A 25,968-nucleotide genomic window follows, 5' to 3' on the forward strand; every position below is an offset into this window, starting at 1 on the left:
AAGACCTGGCGTGAGTTCGCCATCAAGGAAGAACATGCTCAGCAGTTCTCAAGCTGAGACAACCGAAGGACAAGTTCAAGCCTTGTGCGAAAAAGGATTCTATGGACAACATGTTAATGACACAGGAAGCATCAAGATGGAAGGAAACACACAGCCACGGCACCAAAAAGGTTTTGTCCACGCTCAGCCATTTCAGGAGGTAGCATATGATGGAGAACCAACTGTACTGAAAAAGTCCAAGTTTATGGAAGGCATTGGTGTAAAGCAAGACTCCAGGATGCCAGGTGAAAATGTTTCAGCAGACGATGCACCACTGAAAGCACTCATTCCTCTCTGCAAAGAAACCTGGAAGGCGTTAGCTGGTCAACTGACCAGAATTGATTCATATTTATACACATCTCGAAGAAAGGTGATAAAACAGAGTGTGGAAATTGTTGAATAATATCACACACATAAAAAAAATCCATTGACAATCATTTAAAAATGTTTGAGCAGTCCGACAACGGGGAACTGCCAGAAATCCCAGCCAGATTCAAAAGAGGATGTGGAACAAGGGATATCATTGCCGATGTTAAATGGTTCTTGGCTGAAAGCAAAGGATAGGAGAAAGGGTTTCCTGTATTTTATTGACTGTGCCGAGGCATTCCACTGCATGCGGGTAAATTATCACAAATTATGGATAACCTGGCAAAGGATGTGGATTCTAAAACACGTGTACGTGCCCATGCAGAACTTGTGCATTGACCGAGTGGCAGTCATTAAAACAGAAGAAGGTGTGCTGTGTGCTTTTAAATCAGAAAGGGTGTGTGTCTGGGTTGCATCCTCTCACTTGACCTGTTCCATCTGTAAGCTGAGCAAAGCGTTCAAGACGCTGGACGCCATGAAGAAAAAGGCAGCATCAGGCTTGGAGGAAGACTCCTTAGCAACCTGTGATATGCAGATGCTGCCAGTTGCTGGCTGAAAGCAAAGCTGATGTGAACCCTTACTGAGGAAGATAAAGGAATGACGGTGCACAGTAAGGATTCTATCTCAGCATAAAGAAAACAAGTGTCCTTTCCACTGAACCCATACGCAACATGATGGTAACCGGAGAACTGATTGCCTGCCGTCCTTGACTTGGCTCCAGCCACAAAGAAATCAAAGAATGGCCTGCAAGGGGGCAAATCTGCGGCACAGAGTCCTCTGTAAAGTGTGAAATAGCAAAGATGTCACTTTGAGGGCTAACTAAGGTGCGCATGCCCAAGCTGCGATGTCACCTCCTATGCAGGTGACAGCTGGGAAATGAGCAAGGAAGACTGTGCTGCAGTCTGGTGTCGGTGAGGAATGTCCAGTGCTAGCGGCTCTGGCCTGCGGGAGGCTGAGGGGTCTGAAGAGCAGGAGAAGAGACCAGCGGAGAAAGAGAACACTGCACGAAACGTAATATAAGAGTTGGGTTTTACGGTTGTCGAGATTAAAATATTCTACTTGATGGAATACGATAATGATTCAAAACAATATTGCTTCAATGTTTCTCTAAAAAGTGTTTTCAGGAGTGGGAACAGCGATACCAGAAGGGTAGGGGGGAAAGGGGGAGAGGAAGGGAGAAAGGCAGAACCGATGGCAATGATAGACACACAACAATACACCCCTCTCCAAGGGGAAGAACAGCAGAAAGCAGGGGAGAAGGGAGACAGCGTTCCGTGTGAGAGATGAAAATAATAACAACGTACAATCTATCAAGGGGGTATGAGGGTGGGCGGGGGGTGGTGGGGGGTGGGTAAGAGGGGCTGATACCAAGGGCTCAATCGAAAGTCAATGTCTAGAAAAGAATGAACGCAATATATGTACAAATTTGCCTGATGCAAGCAATGCATGGATTGTGACAAGAGTTGTAAGTCCCCAATAGAATGATCTTTTAAAAAGAAAAATCAATCAATCAGTGTTTTCTACTGTGACTTCGAGGAGGTATATCCCTCCCTCACAACCAGTCTGTGCGGCACTTGATTTCATTAAGCTCCAAATTGGTGCCCAAGATTCTCAAATCCTGTTACAACCTATTTTCCCAAAGTCTTCATTTTTGGAGGGGAGGTCTCAGGAATAGCTCATCTTCTGTTCACAAACAGAACTTGCAACTATGATACAGCACATACTTCTCTCCTCTTGCCCCAGCCACCCCCATCTTCTTCTGCCTACAGTCTCATCCTTCTTTTTCCCCCCTCAAGGTATGAGAATATGAGGCAACTTTTTATTCCCCCAGTGTTGTAGCGAGTTCTATGTTGGGCTGCTAACCATGAAGTCAGCAGTTCAAAACCACTAGCTGCTCCCCGGGCAAAGATGAGGCTTTCTATCCTGGTAAAGAGGGCCAGGGGCAGTTATCCTTTGTCCTACAGGGTCATGGTGAGCTGGAATCGACTCAATGGCCATGAGCTTGAAAATTGAGGTCATTCTCACCTGAGCCCATTGAAGCCCTGCAGTGTCTGCATCTAGGCATGCAGAAACCACTTCCAATGACAGTTTTTAAAAAGTTCAGAATGCTCATGAATCATGGCCTCATCTACCTGGAAACCAGAAGAGCTAGATGCTGCTCAACCGATACCACCAACCTCTCCAATCAGGACCACAATAACTAGATACCAAGAGAATGGGAGAACAATGTGGAACAGAACCCGAAAGTCCTGAAAACACAAACCAAATAAAACAGAAACAGCAATAGCAAAATGAAACAAGACACCAACCCGACTGAAGTGGTTGAGAGCGGAGGATTCCCTGCACCAGCATCTTGAGTACTCTTCAAACCTGGAACAGAAAGGAACCCCGAGGTGATCTTGCAGGTAAGTAACAAATTGGCTCAAAAAATAATGACCGTCCCCTGTAAGTCCTGGGCAACACCTTAACTTGAGAGTCTGGAGGATGAATGGACACCCACGTTCTGCACACGTTGACCGCGTTCCAGCAATATGTTAGACTCTGTGCCAGCTACTGTCGCTCTCTCCTTTGTCATCTCATCTGATACGCAGCACTTCCGTCCCTGCGGAAGGTCCTGCTATTCCTTCCAGCATTTCTCTAACCTGGTGGTTCTCCACTAGGGGCAAGTTTGTCTCAGTTGAGGGGACATTTATTTGATAATGTTGAAGACACCTTCTCTCAGGATGAGAACATTTTTATTTCCTAATTTCATTAATAACTAGACTTTTTAAAAAAATTAAGCCACTCTTGAAAAGATGTAAGTACCCCAAAAATCATTCCACTCTCTCTTCTAGGATCGCTATGAGTCAGCATCGACTCCCTGACTGTGAGTTTGGGAAGGTAATTTCTATTGTGATGACTAAGGGCGAGGGCAGCATTGCTAGTAACATCTAATGGGTGGAGCCCAGGAATGCTGCTGACAGCTCATAATGCACAGACAGCACGCACAGCGAGTGATCGAGTCCAAATGTCAAACCTGTAGAAGTTGGGAGTCTAACCTTATTAGCATAAGACCTGGGATAAGCAGTAATTAAATCCACGCTTTAGGATGGCATTACCCATCTCTTGGTAAATCTCCTACTGCGAAGAAATGGCATCGATGAGATATTTACATTGGCCTCCGGATTCCAAAGTCAAGATCTCCGAGTTATATCATGACTCCATGAGGAAGGAAAATGGGTCAGAGATGATACCATGGCTTCAAAGGATAGTAAAGCAGACAGAATGTTAACCCCAGAGAGCAAGGCAGTGTGTTGAAAAGGAGAAACTAGACAGTTTGCGGGGAGCAAGACAGGCTGTCACGATAACTTTGGCTTCTGGTGTATTAACATTTGGAATAATGGGATGGGACAATTCCAGTGGAAATATCCACTGGGCATCTGGCAAAAGGAATTGGAGTTCAGGGAGAGGTCAGAACTGGGAATGCAGGCTTCAGAACTGCTGACCGGCAGGATACATTCGTTCTCCAAAGGGGATGGCAAGAGGGATTAAGAAAGGAGAGCAGAGAAAGAGGGGCTGGATTCTAGAAAAGGCACCTGAGGAAAAAAAGGTTGTGGTGAAGGAGGAACCAGGAAAGAAAGCAGAGAAAATGAAATTGGAATGGCGCCCTTAGGGCATGTTCTTCTTAAAGGTAGTCAGAGATGCATGTTTCTTGGTGGGTAAGATAGAATCTCACTCTTTGTTTTCTCACATATTTGTTCTAATTTAAATCACTGGCCAGGTAATGGACTATAATTTTGTTTGGTCTATGTTTGTTGTTATCTTAAAAACCTCTATTAGTCATTAAAACAAACAAACAAACAAACAAACAAACAAACAAACCCCCAAAGTATAAATTCTAGTCAGGCAATAGCTTCAAGTTTCCGCTCCAATCCCCAGCCTTCTGGTGGCTTCTGATCTGACGTGGGTGCCCCACATATTACTCATCTCAGCCAATGTTCTCATTTCTCCCTGCTGTGTCCACACATCCTTGTTTGACCAAATAGTAAGAACAAACAATTCCTTTCATAATGGATGTACCCTAAGGTGTCATGTTTCTGAGAATCTCATGCACAAATTTATACCGGTGACCCATTGAGCAATATGATTTTGGTTACTACAGTTGTCGTTGATGGAATACAAATGATAAGGATTAACTCTATTTTCCCCACAGACTTTTTGGAGCCCCCTTTGCCAGGCAGTACACAGTTGTTGTTTTTTTTGGGGGGTGGTGGTGGAGAAGAGGCGTGAAAAGGACCATGAATAATAAAAAGACTATGAATAATAGTTTTGTAAGTGGCAGTCAAGGTATCAAGATCAGCTGATCAAATCAGCAGAAGGCTATTTAAATAATAATGATGTGAGTATCAAACTATGACCTACTCTTTTGTTTAACATAATACAGCTATTCATATTAATACTGGCTGAGATCTTTGGAGCATTCGCTCTGTGCGTGGCACTGCAGTGAGTACATTCTGTGGATTACCTTCTTTTGATTCTCATAATAAATCAAGATATAGGTGTCATTTTATCAGGAGGGGCTCTTACAAATCTTATACAATCCATCCTACAACAGTATTGAGCACACTTGTACGTATGTGCTATCAAAATTTCCAAAACATTTTCTTTCTACTTGAGTCCTTTTTTCCCCTCTCTCCCTCCCTTGTGAAGCCTTGATCAATTACATATTATTATTGTTATTTCCTGTCTTACACTGTCCATTTTCTTTCTTCACCCACATTTCTGTTATTTGTCCCTCTCAGGTGGGTGGGCTAGATATCCAACCTTGTGATGGGCTACCCCTTTCTCTCTCCCCTCCCACCCCAATTGGCATTTTGATAAGTGAGATTCAGATTAGGTCTTTAAAAAAAACGGAAATAGCTGGTCTCATCTCATCAAACTTCCACCTTCTTCATCCTCTGCTGGTCATGAGGGCATGGCTGAGCAGAGCTGGGGGTGGAAAAAAGGAAAGGGGAACAAGGAGAAAGAAACCAAGGAGCAAACTCCCCCCTCAAAAGCACTACTGTCAAAAGAACGCAAAATAATAATGAAAATGTCCTGCTTTCTGCCCTGTCCAGTTATGGCAGCCACCAGGCATACACTGCTCAGGGGCACTTAAGATTTGGTTGGTGCAACACTGTAACACTAACAAAAAAATAGGAACCGAGTTTTAATGAACAATTGAAGGCATGCAGCCACATTCAGTAACAGTATGAAATCGTATGTAGCAGTTTCATCATTGCAGATAGTTAAAAGAATGGGAGCATTTTTCCTTTCCTTTGGTTGGATGCTAAAATTCCCCTTTGCCTTTCTCCCACTGGGAGGAGTGGGTGGGGCCCACAGAAGGGCTTTAGCTCAGAATACCCACCTTTTCCCACCTTCCAACCTCAGAGAAAGGAGATGATATCTTTCCGCTTTCCATCACCTTCTATTCCACCTCCGCTTGGTGTGCTCCCCAAAGCAGCATCTTTTCAAAAGCCTTGAAGAGGGAACCCCTTCAGATGGAAGTGAGCAGGGTACATGGGCATTGCTTGTGTTCATGACCAGCACCGGCCCCCCGGCATTGTCACCATCTCCCAGTGAACCGTGCTCTCACAGCATGAGAATCATGTGCCAGAGAGTGAATCAGGCAAACTACATCTGAACATTCCGAGAATTTAAAAAATAGCATGAATGGAGTAAACAAAATATTTGCTTTGGGCTTTGCTGGGGCCCTTGTAAAAGGCAGTGGAGAGGAAAGGAAGCCTGTGTTTCTATCTTCCAAAACGTTTAAAGCACTGGTTGCCCTCCATTATTCAAATGGAAAATTCAGCTTATTTGTCTCCTCAACTAATGTTTAACTAAGAGATTTTTTTTTTCTAAAATTCAAGCCTTTAACCTACAGACCTTCTCGCCCCGAGAGCTCAGCGTCCACAGTCTGACTCTACGTTTATAGGTTCATTTTCCATGCTAATGAAAACTTTTACAGGTCTATTTGTTCATTCTTATGTGGGTTCTAGACACACATTCACTAATCATCTCTTAGATCGAGCTCAGAATGTATTGCAAATGAACTCTGGGTTTAGACTCCAGTTTATCATTAAAGAGCAGGAAACTGAGAGGAGCAGTTCAGACAAAATAGCCAGGGGGTAAAATGAACAGTTTCATGGGTTTGTTCTAAAATCAACCTATGATCAGGTTGAAAGGAGCCCTGGAGGTGTAATGGTTAGCCCTGGGCTGCTGACTGCAAGATCAACACTTCAAAACCACCTGCCACCTGTGGTCTCTGAAACCCAGAGGTGTAGTCCTACTCTGTCGCATAGGGTCTCTATGCGTCAGAATCGACTAGATGGCCCTTGAGCTTGGAGCATCATGTCGGGAAAACGTAACTCATAATTCAGTGATTTCTTCTTCCCCTTCTCAGTTGATCGGCCTCCACGCCGCCCCTTGCCCCCCCACACACCAAATTGAACTCGTTTGGGCTTGGTACTTCTAAAACATTTGATGATAGCCCAATCGTCTGGGGGAATCTTGGTGAAATGAAGATTCTGGTTTAGTAGATTTGGGGTAAGTTCTGAAACTTTTCCACGGAGGTCCAGGTGATGCCCATGCTGCTGGTCCCCAGACCACAGGCTGGAGGTAGCGACCCTGCATGTAGCTATCCAAAGATGTCACACTCAGATCTCCACAGTTCAGAGACCGTGCTCAGGCAGGAAATCGAGTCCTTTGTAATACCCAGCTCGCATGATGAGTTACACACTGAGTTGCCAACCAAAAAAAAAAAAAGGCAGTGTTTCAACCCCCTTGCTGCTTCACAGGAGAAAGATAGCACTGTTTGCGCAAAGATTTAAACGCCTCGGACACCCAAAGGGGCAGTTCTGTTCTGCCCTATAGGGTCTTTACAGGTTGGAATTGAGGCAATGCCAGTACGTTTGTGGTTTTTGTCGCTGATGTGGGATGGCCCCTGGCAGATTCAGGCAGCCCTTTCTTACATGGTAGCCGCTTTTCAGGTTGCGCTTGGAGTTGGGTAAACCCTGGCATCATAAGCAGTACTAACGCGTCAGAGGGCATGGCTCGTGCCTGCGCTTCACGCTACCTTCTGGAGAATCTGCCATCGAACATAGGCACCAATATTACTCTCAACCTGCAGGCTCAGGGGAGTGGCTCGCTTAAGGTCTCCAGCTGTTAGGAAGAGCTGCACCTGGGTTCGATGGACCCTGGAAGACAATGCTTTGAAGAAACACGCCTAAAACATTCAGGTGTGTTTCTCTGCAGCAAAACGGGCGGGATTGAGGGGCAGGATCCGATACACCCCAAGAGGTGTTTGCATTCACCCCGCTTTGTCCCTGCTGGGGGTGGGGAGGAACTTCTTTTGGAGAACCCCGGCCCCCCCTCTCCTGGCCTGGGTGATGGACCCGCACCGCGGTTCCCAGGAAGGGTCCGGCAGTCCGAAAACCAGTTGGCTCGGTTCGAAAGCATTACATAACCGCCAGGCGTCCCTGCTCTCTCGTGCCCCCTTACTCGTGGCGCCGCGGCTACGCGCCCAGCCAGCGGCTCTCCGCGGTCGCTCCCCCTCTGAGCGCACTTCGGAGTGCACCGCGGAGCCGCCTTTCCCAGGCCCTGCGCGGCGATCTGTCCACGAAGATCGTGTCCCCGGCGCTGCCCCCCGGCCCCGGGCGCGCCCTCGGGCTCGCTCGCCCGGTCGGAGCTCCCGCCCCTGCCCGCGAGGCCCGGCACCCGGGGCGCCCCAGGGGCATGTGCGCGCGCCGCCCCCAGAGCGGCAGCGGCGTCGGCGAGGTGAGGACCCTGTGGGGCCGGGCTGGGGGCAGCCGGGACAGGGGGTCCGGCGGGGAGCGGGCAGGAAGAGGGTGATGGTTGGCGCTTTGGAGCGCTGGCCCCTGGCCCCGCCAAGCCTTCCCCAGCGGGCCACCCGGAGCCCGTCCTTCAGCTGGCTTGGCTGGGAAGGGGCCCCCAGCTTCTGGTTGAGTTTCGGGGTCCATGGCTGGAGAGAAAACGGCTTTGATCTCCATCCCCCCTGCTTTCCCGGTGCAACGCAGACTTCCCGGGGCAAAAGTGAGGCATTTCTGGATTCTCTGTGCTTTCAGCGTCCCTTGCCTTCCTTTCTCTCCTTCCTTCTCTCCGACCCTCCATTCATCCTACCCGCCTTCTCTTTACTTTCTTCCGATGTTCCTTCTCTCCCCATTTTCCCCCTCTTTCTCCCAGTTCTCTCTCCCCTCAGATGGTAATATTTGTTTCGCATATATTTTATATAGGGAATGGACGGACCGCAGAAAAGTGGGTGAAAGGAGACAGCGGTCAGTGTAAGACATGAAAAAAAGAGAATAATTTGTAAATTACGTATCAAGGGAACATGGGGGAGGGAGGGAGGGAAAAAATGAGGAGCTGATACCAAGAGCTCAGGTAGAAAGAAAATGTTTTGGAAAAAGATGATGACATATGTACAGGTGTGTTTGACACAAAGGATATCTGTATGGATTGTGATAAGAGGTGTAAGAGCCCCCAATAAAATAAAAACTTTTTAAAAAAGCGCTTCAGCTATCTAAAACTTGTGTTGATTGGACTGAATTTCTCCGAACTGCTTCTAGTCCAGCAGGGATACCTGTGGGTGGGGCTCACAGAATGTTAGCAGTGAACATTTGCAGCCTGGCTCCAGTGGCAGTGGGTTTGGTTCCGTTGGTCCAGTAAGTTGTGGTGCTACCAGGTTAGCTTTAAAACTCAGCATGCTAACGAACCTTCTTATGTGTTTTATCTTCTTGTACAGTCACAAGGGACCTACCAAGACACTGATGAACTCTTCCATTTCCAAAAAACCTAACCAGACTCACTACTGAGAGTTGATTCCAAAATGTTTGACAGGGTTTCCAAGACAAAACCTTTATGTGAGCAGGCAGCCTCCCCTTTCTCCTGGAGAGTGGTTGGTAGGTTTGAACCGCAGGTTTTGAGATTAGAAGCCTAACGCTTAGCACGCAGCACCACCAGGACAACTCCATATTTGGGGTCTCCAGTGGTGCACTAGTTTTAGCCGGGAGGAGAGTCTTCAGGCCCACCCAATACGGAAACACACTATCTCGATAGATACCTGAGCTCAACAGCTTTTAAAATCAATTGTCTTTTGCCTGGTTTGGTTTCTTTGTCCGACTAATGGTGCTGGGCCCTCTCAAAGTGCCCGACTTATAGAAAGACTGAGTAATAATTCATGTTGACTCGATGGGTTCCTGGAACGTGGAAAGATTCAGAGCCCAGCTGCTAGCCGAAGCTTGGCTGTTGGAATCCACAAGGACCCAGGCATCTCCTGTCAAAATGACAGCCAAGAACCCAAAGCCAAACGACGAAAACCAAAAACCCTACGGGGCAGTGGTACTCCCCTTACTGGGGTCCCTCTGAGTTGGAATGCACTGGATGGAATCCAAACGATAGATTTGGGCCCTGTAATCACACGATCTTAGACATTGGAAAGGGGTTTGGGGATAAGCTGTTAAATTCAATCCCCTCACTTTATAACCGTGAAGCTTAGATTCAAGTGGGCCAGCACTGACTAAACTTTAGTTGGTGATGGAGCCAACTGTAGGATCCAAGCATTCTCATTCTCACCTCCTGTAGCTTTAAAAGCACATTATTTCCAAGCGTATTGAACAAAAATGATATAATTAGAATCGACAAAGCATAAATTTCCTGTTCTTAACATATTTATTACTATTTGAAAAAAATAAAAGTAACTGCTTAAAAAAAAAAGAACACCTAGTGGGATTCAGAAATAGATGAGTGAGATTGATGAGGTCATAACATCTTTGAAGTATAATTATTTAAAAATCCAAACTTTTAATTCCAAAACCATGTTCTAAATTATTATCCTGTGCTGATTAGTATGCCCACATATGGGGATTCCAGGTGAATCCTCAGAAGAAAATTCTTCAAAATGGATGCCGTTAAGTCTACCACTGGTATCAGATTTATGTCCCTCCTTTCTGAGAATCTTTTCTAAATTATCTGCTATCTATGGTGGTTGTTAGAGAAAAACTGGGTATTTTACTCGGCAAACAGTTACAGTTTTAGAAACCCACAGGGGTCACGATGAGTCAGCATTGGCTCCATGACAGTGAGCGTATGGTGATGATTAGTTCGAGCTAAAGGTGTGATTGATGACGGCCTTAGATCAAACTTAGGCACATGTTTGTTGCGCTTAATACCTTGACCTGCAAGGGAGCTAGAGGGTTCCGAACGGCACTTTAAGCTCACTTCTGTAGCAGTGCACATTTTAATGTTTGTTTGTTTTCAGTTTACCAGCTGTCTGTTGTCTGCTCTGTGGCCTGCACGCTTCTGGGCATTGAAGACTTTTACCTGATGGAGTTCAAGGTACAGCTCATTCATTAGAATTTTTATAGGTATTGTTAGACAGAAGAAATTTGAGTTTAGCCTAAAGCAGGGATGTGACCATAAACATGTCAAACTACCTCCCACACCTGTCATTCTGCTGATTTTACTAAAAAAGAAACCACTCACGCCCATTGCCTCCTGATTCAGAGTGACCCCACAAGACAGAGTAGAATGACGGAAAAGGATTGCTGAGACTTTGGGGGAGCAGGCAGTCCCTCAAAGCAATTCGTGGGCTTGAACAGCTAACCTTGAAGTTAGCAGCCAAGTGCTTAACCCACAGCACCACCATGGCTTCTTCCTGGTGACCTTGTTTCTTTGTTTTATGGGATCCTGCTGATTTTAGAAGCCAGACACAAAATTAGACGGAGTTATTTAGACTTTCGGGAACTGACGTACTGTATGTGAGTAGCAGTGCTCGCATTTGGTTCTTCTGTGTGTGTGCATATGGAGCTAATGAATGGACATTTCCTTCGGCTCGGGGGACATTATTTTGGGAACTTTAAAGTGAGTGAGCCGTGGGAGGCTGAGTTCTCTCAATGGTGCTGGCACTACCATGCCAGTGTCACAGCTGGTTTGCAGTGCAGACATTTGTAAGACATAGCTTTCAAATTTTATTTATGAAAACAGTGTTCTCCTTTTATGTCATTTTACTTTACATTTGTCCCCCACTCCCCCCAACAGGCATAGGCTGTACCGTGTTTTGACTGATTGGTGAATCTGGTACCACAAAAGTTTGTTTTTTTTTAATTAAATATTCCAGCTTTAAGTACTTTCTAATTCTACCCATTGCTTTTTATTCAAAATGGCATGGTTTGCAAGCTCAGGCTTGTTTATTGTTTTTAACAAGGGCTTATCAAAATGAACTTGGCAGTTGTTCAGTCGTATACAGCCAAAAAAAAGTATTTGTTGCAGGTTTGGGGGTTGTTTGTGTATTCCTTGCCTAACCACTTGCTTTACTTTTCAATAATGACCAATTTGAGAGCTGTTTTCTTGTAAGCATCTTTCTAGCACATCTAAAACCTCCCTTAGTCAAGTGGTCTAATAAATTAAGAGAGGCAAACCAAATCCGCTCTTGAAGACATCAGGTGATGGTGAGTGTACAGATTTTCTTCTGCCTGTCTGGTTTTAATTTGCTCAACATCAAAGGCCAAGAGAAAGCCTTATTACGTGACCTTATCTGATTTGTGGGAGAAAGCCGGGACTTTCTACTCCTATAAACAATTACGGTCTCAGAAACAGGCAGGGACAGTTGGCTCTACCCTGTCCTGTGGGGAGCCTATGAGCCGACATCGACTCAATGGCAGTGTGTTTGGTTTGGTGTCCAGGTTGAAGATGGTCTCTGTTGAATGCTGGAGGAGAACCACGGTTTCCGAGGCCTGCCAGGTACCCAGGGTTGTTGATTTTTCCCCTCAATGGCCCAACTCTTGGCCCCCTCCTTCTAGAATTGCAGTGACAAGCGGGGTGAGTGGCTGTAACTAGGCAGGCTCCTACAGTTATTTAATTAACTGGTTCATGTATTGATTTTTTTAATAGTTCTTGGACTTTTCCTCTTTATTATGGTCATGTTTGCAATGCTTCTTTTATACAAGCTCTGTGTTAGTGGCAGTGGTTGACAGAAAGCCCTGAACCCGTGCCTGTAGGCTTCTCACAGCCTAGCACAGAAGAAAAGATGTTGGGGGAGTGGCTGCCATACCAGTTAGAACTGCTCTCAGAGAGAGGGGACTGCATCGGGGCTTAAGAGGGAGGAGAGACTGTGGAGAAAGAGATGTATATTTGCGCTGCTCCTTGAAAAAAACAGATAGGACAGTATCTTCCAGTGCTGTTGTAGATACAGAAGGATGAACCTATCTCTACAGGTGCGCATCTTTGCTTCTTTTTGATGAGAAAATAGTAGACTTCCTTTTGGGGAACTGCTGATGCAGTGTTAGGCTGCATAAGACATTTGTCACCTCTGCCCCTCTCTGTATGCCTCCGTCCTCTGTTCTGGGTAAGGGGCTACTGACCCAACTCTTAACTCCCTGGGCTAGCCACTGAAACAGAGTTGGTCACAGCACAGAGACCACTGGAGCAAATACCTTTCTTCATAACTAAGTTAATGTACTTTGCTCTTGCTAGCTCCAGCACAAGCGTATAGTCATGTTCGGCCTTAGTCCTGTTTATGCCAGTTGAACTTGCTGTTGTAATTTTGCAACTTAAGTATTGTATGAACTGATAGGATGTGAGTGCCAAGCAATGAAGATTATGTCAATGACCACTGAGTTGCTCACCATATGTGCTTGTAAAAGCAAAAAGTCAGCCAACATTGTAAAACGTCGTGAGCACATGCTACAATTGGATGAGGCTTGAAAGCGTTATGCTGATTGAGAGAAGTCAATACAAAAGGCCATGTTTCAGATGATTTCTTTCACATGGGACTCCAGAATCCGTGAGTCCATAGAGACACCGAGATGGATTAGTGATTGCCAGGTGTCATGGGCTGAATGGTATCCTTCTCTGCCACCCGTGCCCCGAATATGTGTTAACTTGACTAGGCCATGCATTTTTAGTGGTCTGGCAGTTATGTAATGGTATATTTTGGAAGTTAGGATGGGATGCAACCCCCTTACTTAGATCATAGCCCTGGCCCATATAGGAATTTTCCTGGGGCGTGGCCTATGTAATTTTTTATCCTACTACAGATCAAAGGAGAGGGAAATGAGCAGAAAGCGGGACCTGCCTACCACCAAGAAAGAAGAGCTAGGAGAGGAGCTCTTCATTTGAACTCAGGGTCTCTGTGCTGAGAAACCCCTAGACTCAGGGCAAAGTTCAAGTCAAGACATGTGGGGATCTCCCAGGAACACTGGCTCATGGGTGCTGAAGGGAGACAGGACCTTCTTTCAGAGCTGACAGAGTGAGAAAGTCTTTACCCAGAGCTTGAATTCAGACTTCTAGCCTCCTAAACTGTGAGAGAATAAATTTCTGTTTGCTAACGCCACCCCCCTGTGGTATTTCTGCAATAACTTATGAACAAAGTGGGGTGGGGGGTGGATGGAGAAAGGGCGAGATGTGAGTGACTGCTAATGGTAGAGTTTCATATTGGAGGGATGGCCATGTTCTGGAATTAGATAGTGGCAATGGTTACAAACATTGGTGAACATCCTAAAACAAACAAACAAACAAACAATCACACCAAATTTTAGCTTGTAAAATAGTTTAAAGGCCCAATTTTATGTTTTGAGAATTTCACCTCAATTAAAATAAAGGGAAAAGGAAGTCTTTTAAGACTGAAAAACAAACAAACAAAAACCAAAGCAATATTAATGAGCAATTGTTGGTACTTAGGTGTGAATAAAACAACTATAAAAGATTGGAAAGCTATAGCATAGAAAATTTAGAAAGTTTCTACACTCAGATTTTTTTCACAAGTGTCTTTAAGAACCTGCTCTACTTTTAAGAAATGGAAGTAGGAATTTGTATGCGACAGATTCTAGGCATGGTTTAAATAGGGAAGTCAATGTGGGACTCTAAACATGACCTCATATCCAAAGATTCATGAGCAAATTTTTATTTATTTATGTGACTGAAGGTAAAGTACAGCGTTTAAAATGTGGTGCATCAGGTTCTTATTCTCTGCTTTCACTGACTTCTTATCGCTTCAGTTAAGTGAACTGGTAATGTTTGAGATTCTGAGGATATCAAGTAAATCTTGAAAATCGCTCATTTTCTGCATCGAGGGAGAAAATGGAATTCCATGCTTATGAACCTCTCTGGTGGATGTAATATTAGTTACTTAATATTATAGAGGAGAGCTAAACACAGTTTCCTGGCTTCAAATTACCATAGAAAAACAGTAATTTGTTTTACCCTGACTTATCTTATAGACCCCCTGGTTCATAATAAAGGAACTAAGTAATATAAACTGTGAACTACACTATTTAAAACGTATTCTCTAAAAATCCCGTATGTAAGACTCCTCCTGTGGTCTTTGACCATTCATTATCCCTGTCATAATGAGATTGAGGTTGTAATTACTTATTTCAGAGGCTAAGCAGTATTGTTTTTGTGAATGCACGTTGCTTGATGAAATACTTCCTATAAGAGTGACCCCATATTTATTCACTGGAACCAGGTACATTTCTTGCAGTAGCCGCTTCAGCTCCCTGGACCTGGATTTCAAAAGAGCTGTCACAACTTACTTCCATTTAGCCAATTCCTATTCACAGCCATCAAACAGGACAGAGTAGAACAGACAGCTTCCTGGAGCTTCCGAGGCTGTACATTTCCATGAAGCAGACGGTCTCCTCATTTCTCTCACATTTACAGCCCGGTGTTTAACCCATTGTGCCATCAGGGGTCCTTACAACCTATGAAGAAATGACAAAAACCAAAGGATAACAACAACAATAGCAAAACAACCCACACAGAAGCGAAGTTACACCTACTTTAAGGGAGAATTAGAGGACTGTCTCTTGTCTTTTTTCTTTCATTTTCTCTCTCTCTTTTGTCATCTTTTAAAAATAACTTCTTATTGTGAATTGAGTGAAGGTGTTCGGAGCACATTATTTTTCTATTGACCAATTCATACACATTTTGTTTTATGCCATTGATCGCAATCTTTCCAAGCGAACCCCCCTCTTATTGCATATTGCCTTCCCCTTTATCCAAGTTCCTGGCTCAGTGCTGACGAGCTCAGCGTTCCACGGTGGCCGCACGTTTCACAGCCCCCTCCTCAAGTTTGCTGTGCTGTCAACCTCAATGCTCACACTCCTCTCTGGATTTTTCTCGCTTTTATTTAATTATGTAAACATATATTTTCAAAATAGCGGACTCTTACATATTGAAACCGTTTGTGACTTAAGTACAGTGATTAATTTTAATCTTTTCCCCTTGCCATTAGAATTTACTCTTATGACAAAGTGCAGTGAATGTTTCATGGAGAATCTGATATAGAACGATCTACTGGACTACCCAGAACCAACTTCTTCTTAATGACATTTATTCGCATTTTATGCTTAAAACACTGTCACCCAGTGTTCCCAAGCTAAACCTCAGTTAGTTTTCACTAATTGTGCTCTGTGTTGATATAGATATAGATATATATAAAATAGCATCTTTCTGGGTCTTGACCCTGGGCTGTTTTTCCTGGGACTTGCAGATGTGGGAGACTTTCCAGGGGCTTCTGGGGGCCTGTCACAGGGCACGAGGGTAGTTGCCATCTTGGTGCTTAATTCCTGGTGCCCCTGCCGCAGTCTGAGCAGGTGCACTTTCCCTGATTTCACAGGCTGGGGTGCAAAGTAAAAATCTTATTCGAACAAAGGATCTCTTGCTAAAGCAAGTTTTCTGAGGGCTGGACCAGACGTTTCTGATTTATTTCCTCCTCTTGGCTCAATTGGGTTTATGGACCTTTTTGGTAGCTCCTAATTGATTGTGGCTATTTCTGTGCGTTGGTTTCCAAAAGGGTGGGAAGATTCTGGTCTTATTAACTTTAGACCCCTTGGTGCCTGTGGGGAGAGATATTCAAGTGGACTGTCAGATATTCTGGGCAAGAAATATAGAGGGAGAGTTACCAGCATAGAGACTCAGTTTACGTCACGTGTGTGGAAGTCCTCACCCGAGGAGAGTGTTGACAGAGAGAAGGGAGAGATGAAATGGATCAAAGATACAATTCTGGGGAATAGGAGACGTGGTTAGGCCTTCCCCTCTGTGCTCTCATTATCCCAATGTGTATTTTAGTCAGTGCAGTTTTCTTCTTATATTTTTTAATGCATGTGAAGGCGGCTGTCTAACTCTCACAAAGTGTAATGTGTGTGGTTGTCTGGGGAGGCTCAGGTCACAGGAATCCAGGAAGGTATACCTCTCTGAAAATGCTATTCTTCCACAGAACTTCAGGATGGTTTCTATACACATTTTGAGGCACAGAATCAGATCAGGGGGCAGACTTGAGTGGTTGCTAAGTGGATATAGCAGTGCTGACAGGCACCATGGCATTCTGGGGTATAAGTGATTTGCTGAGAAGTATTGTGGTTTCTTAGATTTTTAAAACCCGATGCTTCCCATATATATTTAGTGTTAGGATGGTGACTGCTAGGTTCTGGATGTGACCCCAAGGAGGCTTTCAGTGGGTCCCCAGGCCACGTGTGTCTGCAGCTGCCTTGTGTCTCATTGATACAGACTCCAGCCTTAGTGTTTACCTGCTGCTTGGTAAATTCAGTCACAAGGTTCACTGTTTACGGGAATAGAAAGCCTCGTCTTTCTCCTGCACAGCGGCTGGTGGTCTTGAACAGTTGATCTTGCAGTTAGCAGCTCAACCACTACACCGATATCCTCGCCATTGGGATGGGAATGAGAGGAGGGCTGAGGACATAATCAGTGTGAAGAGATTATCAGATAAAGACATTTCTTCAAGAGGCTAGGATTGTAGGGAAGGAAAGAATGGATACTTGCCAAGAGGGCTGGACTAAAGAGGGGGTTTCTTCTCTTTCTTTTCACTCATGTTCTTCTTCCCGCTTGTAAGAAAGGGTCCCCTTGTGTAAACGTACAGTCTAAGTAGGACGCAGTGAAATGTGGTGAGGTCTAGCTTCAAAATGCAGGGGAATCAATTCTGACACATAGCAACTTTACAGACCAGAACAGAACTGCCCCTGTGGGTTTCCGAGGCTGTGATCCGTAAGGGAGTAGAGAGCCTCAACATTCTCCCAAGGAACAGCTGGTGGGTTTGATCTACTGACCTTATGGTTAGCAGCTCAAATTGTAACCACTGTGCTACTGGGGGTCCTGGAAGGATACACTATAGGAAAGAAATTAAGGAAATTTCCACCCAAAGGCTGCAATTCTCTCTCTAAAATAATAACCAATGGGTTTTAGACACTTTCCAAAGCATTGTTAAAATACTCTATATATTCACATATACAATTCAGTTAATCCTCATAACAATCATGAGAATAGGATTATTATTGCCTTAAGAATACAAATGGGGCAATTATAGCACAAAGAGATTAAGAAGCTTGTCCAAAGATGTTTATCAACTTGCTATCCACTCAACAGATAGAGTATATTATTGCTGTGTCAGACTGAGGGCGTAGCTTATGCTGAAAACCCTAATTGTGCTGTGTTATTAGTCTGCAAGGTTGAGGGATTAATTACAGTAAAACTTGCTTTACCAGTTGGAGGAGTGGAAAAAGGAGATATTTGGATTAAGGAAGAATTGGGGTTGATGGTTTGTAAAGAGTGAATTACTAGCAAGAGACTGGACTCTAAGGTGAAGGAAATGAGAATAGGACATGCTAATTGGATGGGAGAAAATGGAGAAACAAAGGGCCTACGTATTTACATGGGGAGCCCGACTGGTGTAGGGGCTATGAGTTGGGATGCAATCTGAAAGGTCAGGAGTTCGAAACCACCAGCAGCTCCAAGGGAGAAAGACTGGGCTTTCTACTCCTGTAAACAGTCAGCCTCAGAAACCCATGGGAGCGTCTGTCTGAGTCAGCATGGACAGCATGACAGTGCGTTTGGTTTGGAAGGGCTTAAAGAGGTTAGAACTAGATGCTGTAGACGGAAGAGACTTGTGAAGGATAGAACGTTAGGATTGGAGTGGGCTACTTAATCCTTACAGCAACCCTAGATTTCAGAGGGGGTGGCGAGCATAGTTGGTGTGTGTTGGGAATCTGGGGCAGAAATCAATGGGAAGTGAAGCTCATGGGATATGATCACCGGTCGAAGCTGAGATCGACAGAGATGTTGGGTAAATGGATGTTGACTCGACCCTGCCTCTCATTGGAAAATGGTGTCCTATATCCTCTAAGGACAGATCTGGACTTTAGAAAACAGCAACTCAAGTACAAAGGGTTATAGGAAGTTCTCTGCCATTGAGCTGATTGTGACACATAGTGACCCTGTAGGACAAAGTGGAACTGTCCCTGGGGTTTCCAAAACTGTACCTCTTGGAAGCAGTAGAAAGCCGCGTCTTTCTCCCAAGGAGCAGCCTGTGCTTTCTTCCCCTGCAGAGTTTGAAGTTAGCCACAGAACCCACTATGCCACCAGGGCTCCTTATGGTTCCAGAGAAAGATTTGAAAGTTGGTATCTGGCTTAAAATAAAATCACTTGATGCTCTCAGTAGAACATTGTTAAAGAAGAGTTAAATAGTTCGCTTCCTGCATGTAGTCTTTGAAAAACTATGAGTTGGCAAAACAAGACGTTTCTCCAGTAACGTTGGATGCTTGTCTGGAGTAGTCTGTGAAGGAAAGACTACGTGCTTGGATGCCATGTTCGCCTCACCCCGCCCCACAGTGGGGTATAGTACAACACGCTAGGCAAAGAGAGGAAGCGGAATGTCATCAGGCTTCCAGATGTGGAACGCTGGGGTGACTTGTGGGGATGGAGGTCATGGGAGAGGGGCTGGACACGACAGTGGGACTCGTGTGGTGTCCTGAGCCTCTAAAGTTAGCCGTGTGATGGGAAAGCAGCTGCGTGGCTTCTCTCTTCACAGCTGTACATGCCATTGTCTTCTTTGTCCCCATAGGGTCTTAGAAAAGCAAGAGTTGATCCGGTGTAAGCTGAGGAAGCCCTACATGTGAAGAGAGTGAGCTACTGCCTAGAGATAGACTATGTGAACCAGGCCTGATTCAAAAACAGCACGTGTAAGTTACGGATCAGGTAGCCTGTTTTATGGTACAAGCAATGGAAATCCCTCCTGGGAGTGACTCCTATAGTCAGACAGCGTCCTCATGTAGTAGGAAGTCCAGGAGCAGAGTGTCTAGGCTCCGGCTGTGCTTTTCTGGCATTCTCTTGGGTCTGTCCACACAAGATGTTGGCTTCCTGTTCAGCCTGGTTCCCGTCTTGGTCCCAGCATGGTGACCACAGTTTGAGGAGGCTTTTCTGCACAGGAAACATCCTGTGGAAGGGCACTGTGTGCGATCGTCTCATCGGTGAGGAATCCTTTCCCAGAAGGTCCCCAAAGACTTCGCCTCAAATCATTGCCAAGGATTGGGTCACTCCCCTTTTTAAAAAGTTAGTGCATTTCTTACAGATATGCCTGATGAGAGTAAACCTTATGGGTTATTTTAGCATTATTTAATCACCATTTTCCCCATAAGGAAGGGGTTGAAAAATAGTTCTATTTCATCTCATTCAAACGCCCCTTCCTCACTGTCTGCTTAAAACTGTTAAAAATGGAATTAAATCAATCACCATCTGTATCTGCAGCCTATTAGGAATGACTGCTATCATGGAGGAGTTTATAATGAAGCCAGAGAGCATAGAGTTACCATCATTCTTGATCAACCATTGGTTGAAATGGATAGCTGTACTATTCATGACAGAAAAGAGGCTAGAGATGACTTTGTCATGAGATTCCAAGAGTGTTGTCAAGGCGAAAGAGCCTTGAATGGAGTTCAAGTCCCCAATTCCAGCATTCTGTGTGCCTCAATTTCCTCTTACGAGGTCATTGTGAAAATTGAAAGCACTTCATATAAAGTCTAGGAAGTATACAAATGCTAATTATTTAACGATAATGAGAATAAAGATGATGACAACCACCACAATCACTTCCAATTTCCAAGCACTTGTATATAGCGGGCACGTTGTACATGGGTTGCTAAGAGTGGGAACTGAATCAATAGCCCTTTACAGCAACAACGTATCTTATTTAATGAACAAACACTAAGGGGTCCCAATCATACCGCAAGCACTCTTCTAAACTGCGTAGTTTCTGTTCTCATTTAAGCTAAGGTCTGGAACACTAAGGGTGGAGAATAGGGACCTTGAGCATGTGTAGGCTCTGTTTCTTCTCCTGGTTCCACGGGCATTCCTCGGGGGAGGGGGATGGGAGAGAGGGGGAGAGTAGCAGTCCCTGGCTGCAGGGCCTCCAAATGTTGCTGTTATTTACCACTGATGATCTTGGGCAGGTCCCTGGCTCAGGGCTTCCTGCATCGACTAGAGGATGTGCAAAGCACAGGTGTATATGTACTCTTAAAATACCACTTTTCCGCCATCGTTCCTTTATCTTCCCAAACTGGAATCTGAGTATCCTCTTCCTTGCCCTTTTCCACATTTTGTACATTTATGCCTTCTGAATGTAAAAGGATGTACAGGTAGTTATTAAATCTTTGCATAAATCCTAGTATTCCAGGCCTGAATTGCCTCATCTACAGATTAAGTGAGCACATGTGAGCCTCTGCGTGCCTTGCTTATGGGGTACTTCCACACTCCAGGCTCTGTAAATTGGCAAAGAGGCTTTGATTCTGCAGGAGGGAGCTGTGCGTGGAGATTGGAGAGAGACAAATGTGAGCCATATTTATAAACACTTTTTTTTAACGGAAAGGAGTAAAAGGTACTACTTACTTGTGATTGTATATTTACCCTTTGCCAAGTTCATAACTATACACCTCAATTGGACCTAGTTTGGACAAGAATGTTCTGGTTTCGTAGATTATAAGAATCCTGAACCACAATGTCTAGGTGGTATTTGGCTGTAATGGCTACAGATCCCTCTTTGTATTGTTGGTAAACCCACTGTCATCAAGCTGATTTGATTCTGACTCATATCGACCCTTTATGGATTTCTGTGGCTGTAAATCTCTGTGGGAAATGATAGTCTTATCGTTCTTTCACATGGAGTGGCTGGTGGGTTTGAACCACCGACCTTGGGGTCAGCTGCCTAGTGCTTACCCAACAGTGCCACAGAGCTCCTTGTATTGGCGGTGGGACAGATTTTATACATATTGTGGAGACTGATGTCCATGTGTGTGGTTCATTGGTTGAAGACTTCGTCTTGAAGGTTGCTTCTCATCAAAGTCAGATGTAATATATTGTCCTTGTGTACTACGTTACAGCAATTGACCTTGGTGCCCCCTGAGCCCATAGTCCTGACCCCCCTGGCCCAGTAACTCATTCACTCAAGAAATTTGATAATGTCTAAGAAGTTTCCAGAGCCTTGCCCTTTGTATGCGCCGATATATTCATAGAGATATTTCGAAGCTGAATCTTTGACGTAGTGAAAAACGGAAATCGTTCACTACAGATTATTAAGAATGCATCAGCAAACCCCTGTTTACCTAGCCTATTGGGGGATCCAGCATGGCCTGTCATCATAAAATATTTCCAGGAAATTTGAAATTGTTCTGGTACCATGTAATCTGTTTTACCTGGCTCCTATACTAATAATATTAAAAATGGAGTTTCTGTGACTCCGCTTGTCCTAGATTTTGAGGGAAAGCAGCCCACGGTCCATTCTCCCTATTAGTTTCTGAAGTCCTAGATGGAAAAGCTGGTGAATCTTGGTTCATTCTTTTCCTGCTAGTTCCTGGCCGAGAGGCTTCTGGATCCTCTCTACAAACACACTCCCTGGAGGCCCATCCTTCGTTATATGGGGGCACATCTGTGTTTATTCATAGCTCTGCTTTCTCAGCTGGGGCCCTTGTAGACACTTGAACCACACATGAGTAAAGTGACAGCAAACACGGGCTGGGAGAAACCTGTGCTCTGTTGACCCAGCACAGCTTTCTTCTGACGTGGTGGGCCAGATAGAAAGACTTTCTTCATAGGAGTCGACTGCCCATATAATTCTCAAGACTCAACAATTCCTGAAATACTTCTGCTCTGCCTAGCCCCGCACAAGGTATATTTATGAACATTGCTTTATATCTAGAAAAAAAAAAAATCAGAGGGGGAAGTCGCCGGTATTCTTGAGACAGATTTAAAAGCAAATCATGGTTGCGATCGTAGTGCATATAATATAAACTGTGTTTATAGTTGATTCTCTTCTTGCAAGCTTCCTCAAGAACTCTGGTGGCGTACTGGGTTATGCGTGGGGCTGCTAACCACAAGGTCTGTGGTTCAAACACACCAGCTGCTCCTTGGTAGAAAGATGAGGCTTTCTGCTCCCATAAAGAAGCAGCGGTACCTGTAGGATGCAGCGGTACTGTGTGTCGCTGTGAGCCAGAATGGATTTGATGACGGTCGTGAGCCTATGTGACATGGTGAGATCAAAAAGCAGGGGGACCTGAGCTGAAGGAGGAGTGAAGGGGTGCTAGGGCACCAACTACACTGCCCTATGATGGTCACTTGTACCAGGTCACACGGCTAGTCAATGGGAAAGGAAGCCTGGATTTAAACCCAAATCTTTGTACATCTGCAGTGTACATACTCTTCCGTTGTTGCTCTTGGTTGTTTGTTGCAGGTTTGAATTTTAAAAGTTACCCCTGAAACAATTCTGACTTGGCCAAAGGGAATAAAGTGTTTACCACACTCCCCAGCAACCCTCTGTCACACACCCCAACCCAAGCTTTTACTGTGAATTGTTGAGTGGTTTGTACCTGGGCCTCCTTCTTGGCATGTTCAAATCTCCTGAGGAACCCAAGTATGCCAGTTTCCAGCCAGAAAGAACAGCTGCTGGAGAACAGGCCTGGGTCAGAAGTGCCTTGTCCCCTTCCGGATCCACCTGGGTGAGGTTTGGGGCATGCTGAGTCCTGGGGATCAGGGCACTGCCCAGTTAGCCCTACTAGAGCAAAGCCAGAGTGCTCTGGCAGCCCAGCCTTTTGTGACCAAGAGGTTTGTTTGTGCTCCTGCTATGAGTCAGGGTCGATTAGATGGCAGTGCGTTTGGTTTGGGCTTGCTGTTGTGCCTGGCAAAGCCCCGCCTTGCCCAAGCAGAGAACCAGTTCTGAAGCGATTTCATCGGAGAGGAAGACTCAGTGCAGCACTGGGGAGGCTGCAGAATCAGAGGAATACGAAGTTCCCGTCAACTTCTAGGAGAAAGACTAGGCTTTCTACCCCTGTACAGGGTGACAGTCTGCCCACCGGGGCGGTTCTACCAAAGGGTCGCGATGAGCTGGAATCAGCCCAATGAGCGTGTTTGGCGTCAACTTCAGACTGGCTGTCGCTGGGTTCCGAGCTCCAGACCTTTTCACTCGCGGACGTGGCGCCTGTGCTTGCACCCCCGTGGTGCATTAGAGCGCTCGGCTGCAAACCTGGTTCTACTTTTGGCACAAAGAAATCTCCGGGTTGCATTTGTTCACTCACCAAGGTTTTGGCTGGTCACCTCGTTGCTGTTAGGTGCTGTCAAGTCCGACGCGCAACCCAGGGTAACCCTACCTGGTCCTGTGCCATCCTCAGAACGGTGCCTGTGTGTGAGCCCATTGCTCATCTCAGTCGGTCATCTCAGTTGATAACACATGGCAGAAAAGACAACTTTAGTCTTATCCTGTGAAGCGGGCAGTTCAAGAACTTTCCAAAGGGATTTTTAAGACTCACAGTAAGTGCCCGTGTCAGTTAAAAAAGCAATGAAGGTTCTCGATGCACCAATTTGGAAAAAGCTCAAAGGTCTCCTTTTACGGAATGAATGACTACTTTCTGAAAAATAACAGCTGTCCAGTTTACAATAATGAGATTTATTCTTTTATATTTCAATTATATTTGATCGTGTGCAGGCAAAGCCGACTAAAATGGGGTTGTTTTTAAGGGATGAACTAGGGCAGAGACATTGATAGGTGTTATAGATAGAATTGTGTCTCCCTCAAATTGTGTTGTAAATCCCTATTCTTTGTACTTGTGGATGTAATCCCATTTGGGAATGAAGATTTTCCTGTTCTGTTAAAGAGGACCAGTCAGTGTAGAGTGAGGCATAGACCAATCACCTTTTTTTTCCTTCATACTTTTATTGGGGGCCCTTACATCTCTTATCACAATCCATACATTGCTCCAGTGTGTCAAGCACATTTGCACATATGCCGCCATCATATTTTCAAAGCATTCTCTTCTCACGGAGCCCCTGATATCAGTTCCCCATTTCTTCGCCTCCCTCCCCTGCCCACCCTCCCTCACGAATGCTTGATAAGTTATAGATTCTTTTTTGCATATCTTACATCATCCTCTGTCGCCCCTCACCCACTTTTCTGTTATTCGTACCCCTAGGAGGGGGGTTCTAGATTGATCCTTGTGATCGATTCCCACTTTCTCCCCCCACCTTCCCCTAATCCTCCTGGTGTCTCTACTCGCCTTGGTGGCCCTGAGGGGTTTATCTATTCTGGATTCCCTGTGTTGCAGGCTCTTGTCTGTAACTGAGCCCATCAGGCAAAGAAGAAGTGAACACAGATGGGGGAAGAAGATAGAACCGAAACTGAAGAGACAAGGACTTCGCCCCAGAATCGGCAGAGAGAAAGCTTCCCCAGAGCCAGTGCCCTGAATTTGAACTTCTATCCTTCTAAACTCTGAGAAAATAAATTTCTGTTTGATAAAGCTACCCGCTTTGGTTTTTCAGTAACAGGAGCACTAAGAAACTAAAACATGGGATAAGAGATTAAGAAAGGCATAGCTAGTTAAGGTCTTTTTTTGTTTTTTTTACATGTGATTGACTATTGTAATCAATGATCAGTGACATTTTGTTTTAATCTTTGTGTTCTTTTTAAGATCATTTTATTGGGGGTTCTTGTTTTGCTTTCTTCCTTTTTTTTTTAAGCTGCCAAGAGCTTGCAGCAAAACAAGAAACGGTTGGGGTTGGAACGACCTGTGTTTGAGTTACTTGTGCGGCCTGATGCTGGCTTTGGTGCGACGGGTCATTCTGAAGCAGAGCGGCCCGATCTGGTGACTCATCTGGGGGATGATGAAGAGAGAAAGGCAGTTGAAGTTGAGGACACACTGTGTATTGAACAGGTCCCAGAGTCTTTCCAGTTTTCAGCTACACCTGGATCAGACACGGCTATTCTTTTTTTTAAAAAAACACACACATCTCTTCTTGTGCTCCCTTTTCTCACAAACTCCTCAAATGAGGAAAGGACATCACTTTGTGTCGGAGCTTTCCCTCAACTTCCTCCTTGACTCCTGGCACATAAGTTTGTCTTCCTCCACAGCCTTTACTTAAGCTTCCCATTCATTTCCGCCTTGGTCAAAAACAAGTTGATTGCTACCAATTCGGACTCATCGTGACCTTTTAGGACAGAGCAGAAGCACGCCCTTGGTTTTCTGAGAGTGCAAATATGTACAGTGGCAGAGAACTTCATCTTTGCACTGCTGACCTTGTCGTTAGCAGCTCCATGCACAGCACACTAGAGTAGCCCCAGTCTAGGTGGCTTCCAGTTGATTTCAACGCATAGTGCTTCTCCTGTGACAGCGTAGCTCTGCCCCGCAGAGGTTTCTAAGCTGTAATCTTTACAGGAGCCGATCACCACATCTTTCTCCCCAAGAGCCACTGGGTGAGTTT

General features: G+C 45.1%; 1 protein-coding gene across 1 annotated transcript in view; it reads left to right on the forward strand.

Annotated features, from left to right (window-relative positions):
* Positions 1 to 8,152: 8,152 nt before the first annotated feature.
* Positions 8,153 to 25,968, forward strand: part of SLC16A12 (solute carrier family 16 member 12) — a 74,067-nt gene continuing 56,251 nt past the window's right edge. The window contains exons 1-2 of the mRNA XM_004701350.4: positions 8,153 to 8,199; positions 10,700 to 10,776. The gene's annotated coding sequence lies outside the window, so the exon portion shown is untranslated. The remainder of the gene's footprint in view (positions 8,200 to 10,699; positions 10,777 to 25,968) is intronic.

The sequence above is a fragment of the Echinops telfairi genome, unplaced genomic scaffold, assembly GCF_000313985.2.
Source record: "Echinops telfairi isolate 266 unplaced genomic scaffold, ASM31398v2 ScPeMD7_70;HRSCAF=299, whole genome shotgun sequence".
Lineage (NCBI taxonomy): Eukaryota > Metazoa > Chordata > Mammalia > Afrosoricida > Tenrecidae > Echinops > Echinops telfairi.